Source organism: Macaca thibetana, chromosome 10 (assembly GCF_024542745.1).
Source record: "Macaca thibetana thibetana isolate TM-01 chromosome 10, ASM2454274v1, whole genome shotgun sequence".
NCBI classification, from domain to species: domain Eukaryota; kingdom Metazoa; phylum Chordata; class Mammalia; order Primates; family Cercopithecidae; genus Macaca; species Macaca thibetana.
The window spans coordinates 22,442,253-22,455,743 of NC_065587.1; the positions used below are offsets into that span (position 1 = coordinate 22,442,253).

Here is a 13,491-nt window from a genome sequence, read left to right on the forward strand (position 1 = left end):
ATTTGATTGCATTTTCAAGAATTCCAGTTATTAGTGTGGATTATTCTTTAGTAGATAGAACAGGATTTATATTAGCAAAGTATATGACTCCATTTTTGGATGGGGGTTCTAATTCTTTGAAATAGAATAGAATGCCCACTTAAAAATTATCTTCTTAATGTTTTCTAAATTAAAGTAATAGTTGCCTCTTCATATCCTCCTAATATATTACTTAGCAAGGTCACAACAGATATTGGCATAGGGGTGTGTGTGTGTGTGTGTGTGTGTGTGTGTGTGTATGTGTATGTGTATGTATATAATGTGAGAATACTGATTATGGGAAATGGAGAAAAATAAGAGGGCTTATGCTAGGAAACTAGTGAAGGGTGAAGGGCAGGCATTGCCCAAGCCTGGCACCCATAAAGTACATAAGACGTGGGTGTTGACCCACGAGTATATGTGAATGCTAGTCTCTAAAACCATCTGGCTTAATGCATTTATATGAGCAAATTAGAGATGTAAATGTGGCCATGCAGGATTAATCACACACTGTGCTTCTCTTTGCTAGTCTTAGTGCCAAGTCACATTTCATATTCTTGGTACTCTGTGTGATTTCTTTAGATTTATTATGTTGGTTTGGCATACCATATCTTAATATGTATTAATATTACATAGTATTAATGCTAGGTAATAGAAATTTTTGCTGTCTGTACCTGTAATATAGAGGAAGGACCTCAAGGGGAAAGAGGAAACAGAGGGCATCAACTCAGCATTGTTTTATTTTCATTCATTGCTCAACTGCTACCTAAAATTCTTAGTAAATTTACTGCTGCGTCTATGTTGAGAATTGTTTGGCATTCCCAGGATAATTCTATATTTTCTGGCATTTCTCTAGTGGATGCTCTTCATGCGAAGTATTGGGAGACTTTTGTGAGAAAAATTTAAATTGACTTGCCTGAGGTAACAAGTTAAGTCCTGGGGCTCAGAAACAATAAAATGTGATAATCACTGTGACAGATATTGCTAGCTGTTCCCCCAATATTCACTTCCATTTCTTCCTTAGCAATAAACTCTGTAATTATTAACTGGACCTTTATTCTTAAAGGCTACATTTTCTAACTTTACAGCTAGTGTAGAGGCATAAAATGAAATTCTGGTCAGTGGGATATAAGCAGAAGTATCAAGTGCAATTTCTTGGACATATCTTTATAGGGAAGAATGTGCCTTTCTTCCTTTCTCTTTCCTCTTGGTTGGAATATGGATATAACAGCTGGTACTTAAGCAGCTATCTTGGACTGTAATTGAAAGTTATACGTCAAGGATGGGGCAGGAGAATAGGGGAACAGGTCTTTGATGATAGTTGAGATAGCATATCAACCTTGGATTCCTGATGTCTGGTCTTTGTTAATATCAGAGAAAATTAAACTTCTCCCTTATGTTAAGTCACTACTACTTTGAATTATTTAGGACCTAAATCTAACCCTGATTAATATCAGGATAAGGCATAATTTTTTTTTTTTTGAGAAGGAGTTTCGCTCTCGTTGCCCAGGCTGGAGTGCAGTGGCACCATCTAGGCTCTTCCACTCCCCAAGTTCAAGCGATTCTCCTGCCTCAGCCTCCTGAGTAGCTGGGATTACAGGCACGCGCCACCACACCTGGCTAATTTTTGTATTTTTAGTAGAGAGGGGTTTCACCTTGTTGGTCAGGCTGGTCTTGAACTCCTAACCTTGTGATCCGCCCACCTTGGCCTCCCAAAGTACTAAGATTACTGGCGTGAGCCACTGTGCCTGGCCCAGGATAAGCCATAATTTTGTGCCTCCTATAAAGTTGGGGAATTGACTGTTTCTGGAATTCAGATTTTTTTAAAAATTAAAATTGAACTTCTGATTCTCTTATCCTTATCTAGGTCTAACTTATTGTACTCTGGCTGTATTTTAGGAAGCTAGCTGAAGAAAATATTTTTCTACCAAATGAGACAAACCAGTTTGTAAACCTAAGTTAGTAACCAGAAAATGTAAATCTATGATGTTTTATAGTTCTGCTTGTTATATATGATCATTGGACACACAGAGATACAGAAATCCAGTAAGAAAGTGAAGTTTTGGGGGAGTCTATAAAAATGGAAAGCATCTGGTGTGAAGTCTGTAAAAGACCACAATATCAGGTCATTTCAAGTTCTTTTGTGAGTTGAAATCTGGCTTAATATAAATGGCTTCCAAGTGGTATTGCTTCTCTTCTGTTCTGGAAGAGGACATTAAAGCAGTGAAGAATGCTGTAGTTCAGTTAGACAGATGTAAAAATTCTGGGACCATTAACACTGGGGTAAGTATCATCTTTTCCAGTATTGAAAATGAAGTGATAACAGAGGGGAAAACTTAAGAGATAGTAGAAAAAGTAGAGATAAAATACAAGTCCTGATACTGAGAGAGAAAGAGGATATTTTATTTTAAGTTCTGTTCTAAAGAAGATTCAACTTCTAAGACTTTTTTCCTTCCAAAGTAAGGAGGTGAAGACAGATAGAATTTTATCACCACTTAATTTAGTCTTTTTCATAGATAGAAAAAACCTTTCCTAAAGAAAATTGAAAAGTAAAAATCAAGAGATCATAAAAGATATGCATGTAATCAGGAAAATGAAGCTACTGATATGGTAAATATGCATATGCTTCCTCACCAGTCTTATGGGGATGTAAATACATGACTTGGTTTTCCTACAAACACTTCCTTCAACCATGCTTTGCCAAGTCCCTCTTTGTGGGAAGATTCTAGATTCTATAACTTTCTGCATGCTTTTGGTATTAAAAATTAATTCTGGTTAAATTTAAAACTCCAATATTACATCCAGTTCAGAGTCCTTCTTTCCCTTTTCTCCAGAGACAGTGGCCCAGACTTCATTAGGAGGGAACTTTTTTGTAAACGTCTCCTCCCCCTCTCTTCTGGGTCTCTCGCTCTTCTAATGAGTTAGTATGTGAAGGAAGATGATGGAAAGGGTTAAATGTCTCTTACCTTACTGGTGCTCTTGTAGTTTACTCACTGTTGGTTGTTGCAGTTTTTTTGGGTTGACATTGGCAGGTATCCAAATGATAGTTCTCTCATGAGATCATGTATATTAATTTTTTGGAGGACACTTTAAGGTAGCTTCCCATTGCAATTTCTTAATGTGAGATATAAGTTCCAGCTCTATTTCTTTCAACTTCTTTCAGCGTCCACATCAAGTGGCACGACCAAAAACCTTCTGTGGAATCCCCTTGCCTTCTGGCAGTCCTCTTGGGTAGGATACCAGGAAGATGTCCCAAGCCATCTTCTATGGTATCTAAATTTTGGAAATTTGCATGTCTTTGCTGTATCAGTTTATGGGCATTTAAGCTATTGTACTATTGTCTCCCTTTCTGCCAGTTCTCTCAAGTTATAATGGCAGATCAAATATTCACTGCCTAACCCAGTAGTTCTCAAAGCCTGGTCCCTGAACTGGAACATTAGTATCACCTGGAAATTTGCTAGATATGTAAAATTTTTGGGCCCAGTGGGGCCTAATGATCTGCTTTCTAAGAAGCCATCTAGGTGAGTCTGTCGCATGCTAAAATTTGAGAACAGCTGGTTTGATAATCCAAATGGAGAATGAGATGCCAGTCTTTTACTACAGGTATTCTCAATTTTTATTACTAATTTTCTTGGAAGCCCCTAGTCCCACTTTGACTTGAGGTAAGGCAAGCCATAGAACTTCCTAAGTAACTTCTTGAAATTTCTTAGGTTGTGGTTGTTGTCATTATTATTATTGTATAGGTTGGAAAGGTGGGGATGGGGAAAGCCGCAACAGGATGAAAGTTATTTGCTTACATTATTCTGGGTAACAGTCCCCAAATCTCAATGAACAAAGGTTTAGTTCTCACATTACTTATTCACATTGACTATAGGTCAATTGTAGGCCTGTTCCACAACTTCTTTCTTTTAGGACCTAGACTGGGCTCACCCTTATCTGAGAGATCCCAGCCTCATGGCAGAGAGAAAAGAAGCATGATGGAACCATATTATGGCTCTTAAAATTCTGTTCAGATGTGGCATATAACACTTGTACTCACATTCTGTTGGCTAAAGCTAGTCACATGACCAAGCCTGACATCACTGGAACAGGAAGTATACTCATCTCAAACGGAGGGATTCTATTAAAATGGGCTGGATACAGAGAAGCAATGAATATTTTGAACAAATAATATGAGCTATCACAGTCACATAATAAATTGTAGCTATTATTGGTAAAATATAGTTCCTACCTTAAAAAGATAATAGGAGAGGAAATTCTAACAAATATGAAACAATCAGAGAATAACTTGTACCAGACTAAAAATACTAAAATTATGACATGGGTTTAGAGAAGATTCTGAGACAAGCTGGTTGGTGAATGATGGCTGTAATTGGGGTGGAAGGACCTGAGAAGGGAAGGAATTCGAGTAGAGCAACAGATTAAGTCATGACCTGGGTGGGGGTTAGCATGACTGGTGGGAAAGTCAGAGAAGAGAGCACAATGTATGGAGTAAGGTGGCCTTATTTTGAAGTCAAAGAGGACAGGATTGGTGAGAGAGGATAGGTCCAGATCAATGGAGAAACAAAAAAACTTAGGGAGGCCTAGCATGGTGGCTCATGCTTGTAATCCCAGCACTTTGGGAGGCCAAGGTGAGTGGATTACTTGAAGTCAGGAGTTTGAGACCAGCCTGGCCAACATGGTGAAACTCCGCCTCTATTAAGAATTAGCCGGGCCTAGTGGTAGGTGCCCATAATCCCAGCTACTTGGGAGGCTGAGTCAGGAGAATTGTGTGAACCCAGTAGGCAGATGCTGCAGTGAGCCAAGATCACACCATTATACTCTAGCCTGGGCGGCAGAGTGAGACTTCATCTTAAAAAACAAAACAAAACAAAACAAAAAAACTGACGAAAAATTGTGGGTTTGATGTTGTATTTGGTAGGGTGTTATGTTGATCAGTTTTTAAGGATAGGGTCTATAAGACCATACAGTCTAATAGAAAGAGAGAGCTAGATTGAGAAGTATAATGGCATTTCTGTCACTTATCAGGTATTTATCTTTGGGTAAGTCAATAGTCATTCATTCAACAAATATTTAGTATTACTATGTACTAGGCACCATTGCACATACTGGGAATATAAAGATAAAACAATAGACATCCTGCCTTTAACAAAGTTTTAGAAAAATAGAAGGTAACTATATAGAAAATGAAATAATGACCATAAGCAAGAAGGCCACAATGAGGAAAAAGCATGGGCATATGCCAGATAGTTTTTCAGAGGCAGACCATAGATAAACAGATCCTACTAGTGGATCAATTAAGTTATTGTATTTTGTAGATTATACAGCTATTTAAAAATCATAGGAGGCCAGGTGTGGTGGCTTATGCCTGTAATCTCAGCACTTTGGTAAGCCAAGGTGGGAGGAGAGTATGAACCCAGGAGTTTGAGACCAGCCTGGGCAACATGGCGAAACCTGTCTCTACAAAAAAAACCTTACAAATTAGTCAGGTGTGGTGATGCACACCTGTGGTCCCAGCCACTCAGGAGGTTGAGGCAGGAGTATTGCTTGAGCCCAGGAGGTCAAGGCTGTAGGGAGCCCTGTTTGCACCACTGCACTCCAGCCTGGGCGACAAAGTGAGACCCCATCTCAATCTGCCTGCCTCTCTCTCTCTCTCTCTCTCTCTCTCTCTCTCTCTCTCTCTCTATCTCTATCATTAATCATCTATCCATCTATTATATGTACGTACGTACATACATACATACATGAATACATACAGATGAGATAGCTCCTGAGATGTCCTAGATATTCTTTTGGGCAGAAAAGCAAGTTGCAGGTCTGTACATAAAGTATTATCTCATGTGAGTTGGAAAAAATGTATATGCACAGAAAAGTTTAGGGAGTGTATGAAAAAGAGGAGTAGGACTGGTGGTGATGGGAAGAACGACTTTTAATTTTTATTTTATATCCTTCTATCTCCTTGCATTTTTACCACAATATATTTTAACTTTGTAATTACAAAACTAGTTAAACAAAAAAGCATCCCACCACAATCAACCTGTACTCACGACTTTATCTCTGGACTCAAACATCCTGATATTAAAATCTTCATGTTAATATACTTTGAGTCCGACCCGGCTTCTTTTGGTTATTCAACTTTTGTTCTGATAATCTTAGTTGTGTCTCCTAGATATAAATAGGTAGACAAATAACTATTCTGTCGACTCTGAGTTTCACTTCTATTGTTTGTTTTTTTCTCAAAAATTTTGTATTGTGGTAAAATACACATAAAATAAAATTTACCATCTTAACTATTTTAAGTGTATATGTATTTGTTTTTATTTAGCACTTTCTCAGTGAATATGTTTCCCCACCTCCCCATTCTCGTTCCTCAGGACAGCCAACATTTCCTAAAAGCACAACCTTGAAAATGATAGTTATAGCCAACCCTGGAGTGTTTGAGACTAGAGGACAGTCCAGAATAGGAGATAAGATACATACCAAAGATCAGAACCAGATAGTAGGTCAGCTGTCAAGGTGTTCTTGAAGGCAAGAGCCAGGCATTGACTCCGATTTCTGGATAGTCAGAGACAAGGAATAAAAAAAAACTTGGGTAAGGACTTAGCCCAGAAGACTGAGAACAAAGGCAAGAAAACGGCATTGTTAGTATCGAGCAATGGTAGTAACAAGAAAGAAAGCAGACTGCTAATATATGCTTTCTGCAAAAATTAAGAACTGGTCTTGGAATGTGGGTGGCTTTGACCTGGAGGAGGGAAGTAGGTGGCACTTTGATTCTGTTTTGAAGGGTTGAAGACCAAGGCAGTTTCTGCCTGCTTCTGTTCAGCTTCCTCAGGCCTTCCTTTTCTTTCTTTAATTTTTTTTTTTTTTTGAGACAAGGCCTCACTCTGTCACCCAGGCTGGAGCGCAGTAGTGCCATCTTGGCTTACAGTAACCTCCGCCTCCGGGGCTCAAGTGATCCTCCCACTTCAGCGGCCTGAGTATCTGGAACCACAGGTGCGCGCCACATGCCTGGGTAATTTTTGTATTTTGTTGGGTAGAGACTGGGTTTTGCCATGTTTCCCAGGCTGGTCTCGAACTCCTGAGCTCAAGCGATCCACCTGCCTTGGCCTCCCAAAGTGCTGGCATTACAGGCATGAGCTACTGTGCCTGGCCCAGGCTTTCTTTTAGAAAAAAAGCAGGTTACGATCTTCACAGTAGGAATGAAAAACTCCCAAACCCAAACACTTAATACTACCACTACCCCTCTGTCAAAACACACACCCATCCCTGCAGCTAGGATACATTTTGGGTTTTGGATGTGATGTTCAATAATCTTTTACTGAGATGCATGATGCATTCATGATATGATAAAACTAGAGCACATTGGTATTGGTATTATTTTGGTAAATATTTTTATATTACCTTTCAGAAACTGATTTTAAAAAAGATTAGGCCTCATATTCAGGAACATGTCTTAGATGTTTTTGTCTTTACCACATTCTGATTGGTGTAAGAACTTCTATTTCAGGGGAGATTATCTGGGAAGTTACTGAAAAATAGGCTTAGATACATTTGGGATTTTTCCAATTGACCCATTTCAGAGTGGTTTGTAGATATAAATTTGAAATGAAGTACATACTACCTTCAAGGTAAAATCTACTTTCTTAGGTTTTGAACTTCTGTTTGGATGAATTTATTACTTTGTTTTTTTTTTTTAAATCTCTAGAAATCCTCCCATGTTGCTCTCATATTCGTTTAAATGTACTTTGTTATTATTTTGGATTGTACTCTAAGCTTTTTGAAGTCAAACTTTTAAACAGATTTTCATATCAAATTAAGGCAAAAACACAGCAAACATATTTTATATCTAGTAAATCCAAATAAGTTGACTGAGATTTTAGAAAAAATAAGAGTTCAATAAAATAAGCAGCATTTCACTCAGCGTTCTAAATTAGAAAATATAATGGAAAAAAGATACACATTTATAATATGCAAAAATTACTTAAAAATAATTAAATAACAGCCATGTATAATTTTAGATAATGAAAACAGCAAAACTTCATTTAGAGTTATAAAAGAGAATTGAATAAATGGACATATATTCTGCCCAAGACTATTTTTGGACAATATGATGTTAAGAATATCAAATCACATTTTTCTTGGAATTTGACATGATTAATTTGAAATTTATGTTGCAGAAAGAATAGATAAAAATATGAAAGATTATTTTGAAAAAATAAAGCTAATGATAGAGGGGATTAATCCTACTACATAATAAAGTATAATTTTAAAACACCAATAATTAAAACAGTATGATACTGTTTGATTTGATCATTATGTGAGACTTTAAAATTCCTATACACAAAAATAACTGTGATAAGCTAGAAATTGCTATAAATACATGAGTTTGGGATTTTCAGATATAGTCTAAAAGTTGTGACTGTTACTTGTTGATGAAATATGACTGTACTTCAGAAAGCAGAGGTTTTCTTTTTACGTTTCTTGTAGGTTGGAACTAGTTTTAACACATAGGATAGTCATTGTATTTTAGGATTGACTTTAAAAATTTTATCTTTGAAGTGGTGGTGCTAAAATTTTGAGGATTATATGAAACAACCTTTGCAGCTACTTTTTTGGCCTGGGTCAAGGGTATTGAGAAAAGCATCGTGCAGTGGTTGTTGATGTTTTTTAAACAGTTCATGGTCATAGCTGAGATATATTAGGTTAGTGTAATACATACTGTTATTAAGAAAAAGATTAGTTTCATCTTACTTGGCCTAATTAGCTTTGTTCTGTTTCATTGGCTCAAATGTATCTAAACAAGACCCTGTAAGAGCCATGATGTTCTGAGTAGAGTGCTGTGAAATACTGACATATTTTATTTTGTCTTACAAATGAGCTACAGACAATGATAATTATAGAAATATATTCTATGGTCTTATAATAAATTTATAGCATCGGTACATGCCCATAAATAACATAAACCATTCAACTAAGACTGTTTTCTCAACTTTTTATGCTGACATTAGTTTGCTAGTTGTTTATTTTTGTTGTCTAGTATGGAGGACAAGTGGTAGCTCATGACATATATTTTAAAAATTTATGGGCCAGGTGTGGTGACTCACACCCCTAATCCCAGCACTTTGTGAGGCCGAGGCAGGCGGATCACAAGGTCAAGAGATTGAGACCATTCCGGCCAACACGGTGAAACCCCATCTCTATTAAAAATACAAAAATTAGCTGGATGTGGTGGTGGGCGCCTGTAATCCCATCTACTCGGGAGGCTGAGGCAGGAGAATCACTTGAATCCTGGAGATGGAGGTTGCAGTGAGCCAAGATCGTGCCACTGCACTTCAAACTGGCGAAAGAGAGAGACTTCGTCTCAAAGAAAAAGAAAATTATGAGAGAAAAAGTTTTAAGTAGAGAGAATTATACATTAACCTTTTTCTTTGGTGGGGGGAGTTGGGGAAAGCTGACCACATACACCCTTTTGAATGAAGAAGGATAATAATTAAGAATAATATTTGTATATTTTAGTTACAATTCACTTTTTTTTGTATATTTACAAAATTATGCAACCATCACCATTATCTAATTCTAGAACATCTTCATCTCCCCTCAAAAGAATCCCCTTATCCATTAACAGTCACTCCTCATTCCCCTTAATCCCCAGTAACTACTAATCTACTTTCTGTATTTATGGATTTGCCTATTCTGGACATTTCATGTATATGGGATCGAATTATACACGGCCACATTCTTTTTTAGTGGCGGAATATCAGAATCCAAATCTACAAATATCAGCATTCTTTTTTTTTTTTTTTTTTTTTCTGAGACAGAGTCTCACACTGTTGCCCAGACTGGAGTGCAGTGGCACAATCTCGGCTCACTGCAACCTCTACCTCCCAGGTTCAGGTGATTCTCTTGCCTCAGCCTCCCACGTAGCTGGGATTACAGGTGCCCACCACCACACCCAGCTAATTTATTGTATTTTTAATAGAGACAGGGTTTCACTCTCTTGGCCATGCTGGTCTCCAACTCCTGACCTCGTGATCCGCCCACCTCGGCCTCCCAAAGTGCTGGGATTACACTTTCTGGTCCAGCATTCTTTACAAAACAAATTTGAGCAAAAAGTTCTATCGCTAGATTGAATTCCACATCTTAGAAAGTGGGTGAGACGGCCGGGCGCGGTGGCTCAAGCCTGTAATCCCAGCACTTTGGGAGGCCGAGACGGGTGGATCACGAGGTCAGGAGATCGAGAGACGATCCCGGCTAACACGGTGAAACCCCGTCTCTACTAAAAAATACAAAAAAATAGCCGGGCGAGGTGGCGGGCGCCTGTAGTCCCAGCTACTCGGGAGGCTGAGGCAGGAGAATGGCGTAAACCCGGGAGGCGGAGCTTGCAGTGAGCTGAGATCCGGCCACTGCACTCCAGCCTGGGTGACAGAGCAAGACTCCGTCTCAAAAAAAAAAAAAAAAAGAAAGTGGGTGAGACATAAGTGTAGATATGATGGCAAATTCATCAACCCAATGAAGGGAACATTTCAAGGAAATGCTTTTTTTTTTTTTTTTCTTAATTTGAGAGAGAGTCTCACTTTGTCACCCAGGCTTGAGTGCACTGGTGCAGTCTCAGCTCACTGCAGCCTCCGCCTCCTGGGTTCAAGTGATTCTCCTGCCTCAGCCTCCCAAGTAGCTGGGATTACAGGCATGCACAGGCCACACCTGGCCAATTTTTGTATTTTTAGGGAGACGGGATTTCACTATGTTGGCCAGGCTGGTCTTGAACTCCCGATCTCAGGTGATCCACACACCTCAGCCTCCCAAAGTGCTGGTGTGAGCCACCACTCCTGGCCATGATGCTCTTTTGTTTAGAATCAATAGTGTTGCAAGAGGGAGGACTGCTTAGGAGAAATGTTAATAAGAAAACCTTTTATTATATTAAATGAAGAAGGAAAACAGAAATAATATCTGTACATTTTATTTAAAATTTTAACTCAATTTCAGTAGTGTTTTGGAAGCATGATTTTTGCCATTTATAATATTTACCTAACCTCAGCTGCTAACATGGAAAGTTATCTCTTGCACTGTGTTCTATACCCAGAACACTGCCAGTGATTGTGTTAGATGTTATAGGTGGTATGAATATTTTTGTGGGGGTTGGATCTTCTTAATTACCTCCCATGAAATTCAGTTAATAGTTTTCTTATATGTGCACTCTGAACTTAAATGGAAAATTCTTTATGCTCTTAATTTCTCTTGCTTAATTTGGTAATCAGAGTGTCCACTCTCTGACCCATTTATATACTTTTGAAATACGAAGAAAAAGCCCTCTCATGTTTTCGTATGGGTGGCCAGATAGACAGCACTTTAAAAATTAGCATATGTATGTTTTGACTGTCTCACTTAAGACTGCCTGTCAGTTTGGCAGCTCTGAGCTTGTTATTTCTGTGTCTTCTCTTTTTTCATTTTCATGTTTTGACAAATAAGATTGTACTTTTGACAAGTGATTTGTATTTCATCTAAGAATTTCAAAGTGTGTTAAATTTATTTGTTAAACTATCTAAAGATCATTTTATCTACCCATCTTTGGATTATACAAGATTCTCATCAGTGTAAATGAAGACAGAAAGTGATACTATTGGAGTTTTTGCAGTGAAAGACATTATTGGGCAATAATTACTTCCAGAATAATTACTGCTTACTTTTCAGAAGCTTATATTTCTTTCAGTTAAGTATCTTATCTTCTGACTTACTCCTGGGTGTAATACTGTCTTAAGGGGAATGACCTCTTTTTGTGTTACTTGGGAGAGTATATCTTTCAAGAATGAAGGTATTTACAGGCATCCCTTGACAACTGAATAAATGCCATGCTGAACTTTTTATTGCAGAAGGAAATTCTGTATATTTAGTTTTATCATATAACCAACATTATATTTATTTTTTTGTTTAATAAATATTTAATGACTACCTAATATGCTGAGAAATGTTTTAAGGATTGGATTTATAGTGGAGAACAAATACAGATAGCACTACATAGAGCTTATAAGCTATTGGATGCACAGGGGTTAAATGAGAAATAGTGTAGTTTCAAATTGTAATAAGTGGTTTGAAGAAGACAAACTAAAGTAATAGGGTACGTAATCATTTGGAATGGGGGTGGGTGGGTTAATTTTGGTCAGGGATAGCCTCTCTGGGAACTTGCTATTTGACAAGAAACTTGAATGTGGAAAAGGAAATACCTATCCCGGAGGAAGAGTATTCTAGGTAGACATAACTGCAATTAACAAGGTTATAAAGGAAGCATAAGAAGGCAGGTATAGCTGCAGCATAGTTAAGGGAAGGTATGGTAAAAAATGAGAGTGAAAAGTAGAGGCTAGATCATGTATGACCTTGTAGGCCATGTTAAAGCCTTTGGATTTTATATTTTGTGCAAAGGGAAACCTTAAGCGGGTCTTCAGCAGGGGGAAATGTGCAACCCAATTTATAGAAAGATCATTCTGGCTACACTAAGAGACTGCATCACAAGAAGCAGAGTGGAAGATATTGTAGTAGACCAGATGATGTTGATGGCATCTGTTGCTGAAGAGAAAGGGTAGAGGTGATGATAAAGTGGCAAGATTTGGATTAGATTTTGTTGGGAGAGAGCTGAGGACTTGCTAGTGGACTGGATGTTGAGGCCAGGAAAGGAGAGGAATCAAAGGGAACTATAAACTTTTTGGCCTGAGCTGCTGGATGAACAGAAATGCCATTAACTGAGATAAAATAAAATTGAAGAAGGACCAGATTTGTTGGCTGTATAAGTCTGAGATGTGTGTTAGACATCTTAGAGGAGATGTTGGGTAGGCAGTTACAAGTCTGGAGCTCAGTAGAGAAGTGGGTTTTTGAGGCATAAATATGGGAATCGTGAATTAAGAGATGGCAGTTAGAGGCTTGAGACTGGCTGAGGTCTTTGAGGAATAATTATAGACAGAAGAGAGGGCAGAAGACCTGTCGATATGTTCATGCAAGAAAAATTTGTGTTTTAATATTAACAAAATCAAATGTGTCTTACTAGTCAGTCAGAGTTCTGAGTTACAAGTAACAGAAAGCAACTGTGACTGTTTTTGTTGAAAGGAGACTTTATTGAAAAGATGTTGGGTGGCTCATAGAATCATTAAGGTGGCTGGCAAATCAGGTTTAGATAATGGGCAGAATCCAAGGGAAAACAGGTACCTGGATCTCATCCATAACTGTATACAGCAACTGTTATACCCTGGCTTCCAGAACTTGAGCCATCACTGTTGGAGCTGGATATAGGATACCCCATGAGATCCTCTGGTACTGATGACCCTAGAAACTGGATGTTGCTGTGGCTACTTCCAGAGCAGTTTCTCTCTGCCACTATTCCTCGTGTCACTTGCTTTACATTCGATGTTCTGGTAAAGAACTGGGGCTAGGTATTGTGTCTTCATCCTAACTCAGATGGTAGGGGAAAGTAATTATCTGAACTTTTTG

General features: G+C 38.2%; 1 protein-coding gene and 1 long non-coding RNA gene across 5 annotated transcripts in view; both read left to right on the forward strand.

Moving 5' to 3' along the window:
• The window catches only part of LOC126963996 (uncharacterized), a 58,406-nt gene extending 51,915 nt beyond the window's left edge, over positions 1-6,491 (forward strand). For both annotated transcript variants that reach the window (XR_007729276.1, XR_007729277.1), the window contains one exon: positions 1-6,491. This exon is cut by the window's left edge and continues 40,286 nt beyond it. This is a non-coding gene — a long non-coding RNA (uncharacterized LOC126963996).
• TTC28 (tetratricopeptide repeat domain 28) overlaps positions 1-13,491 on the forward strand; it is a 723,416-nt gene that overhangs the window by 224,594 nt on the left and 485,331 nt on the right. The gene's annotated exons all lie outside the window — the stretch shown is intronic.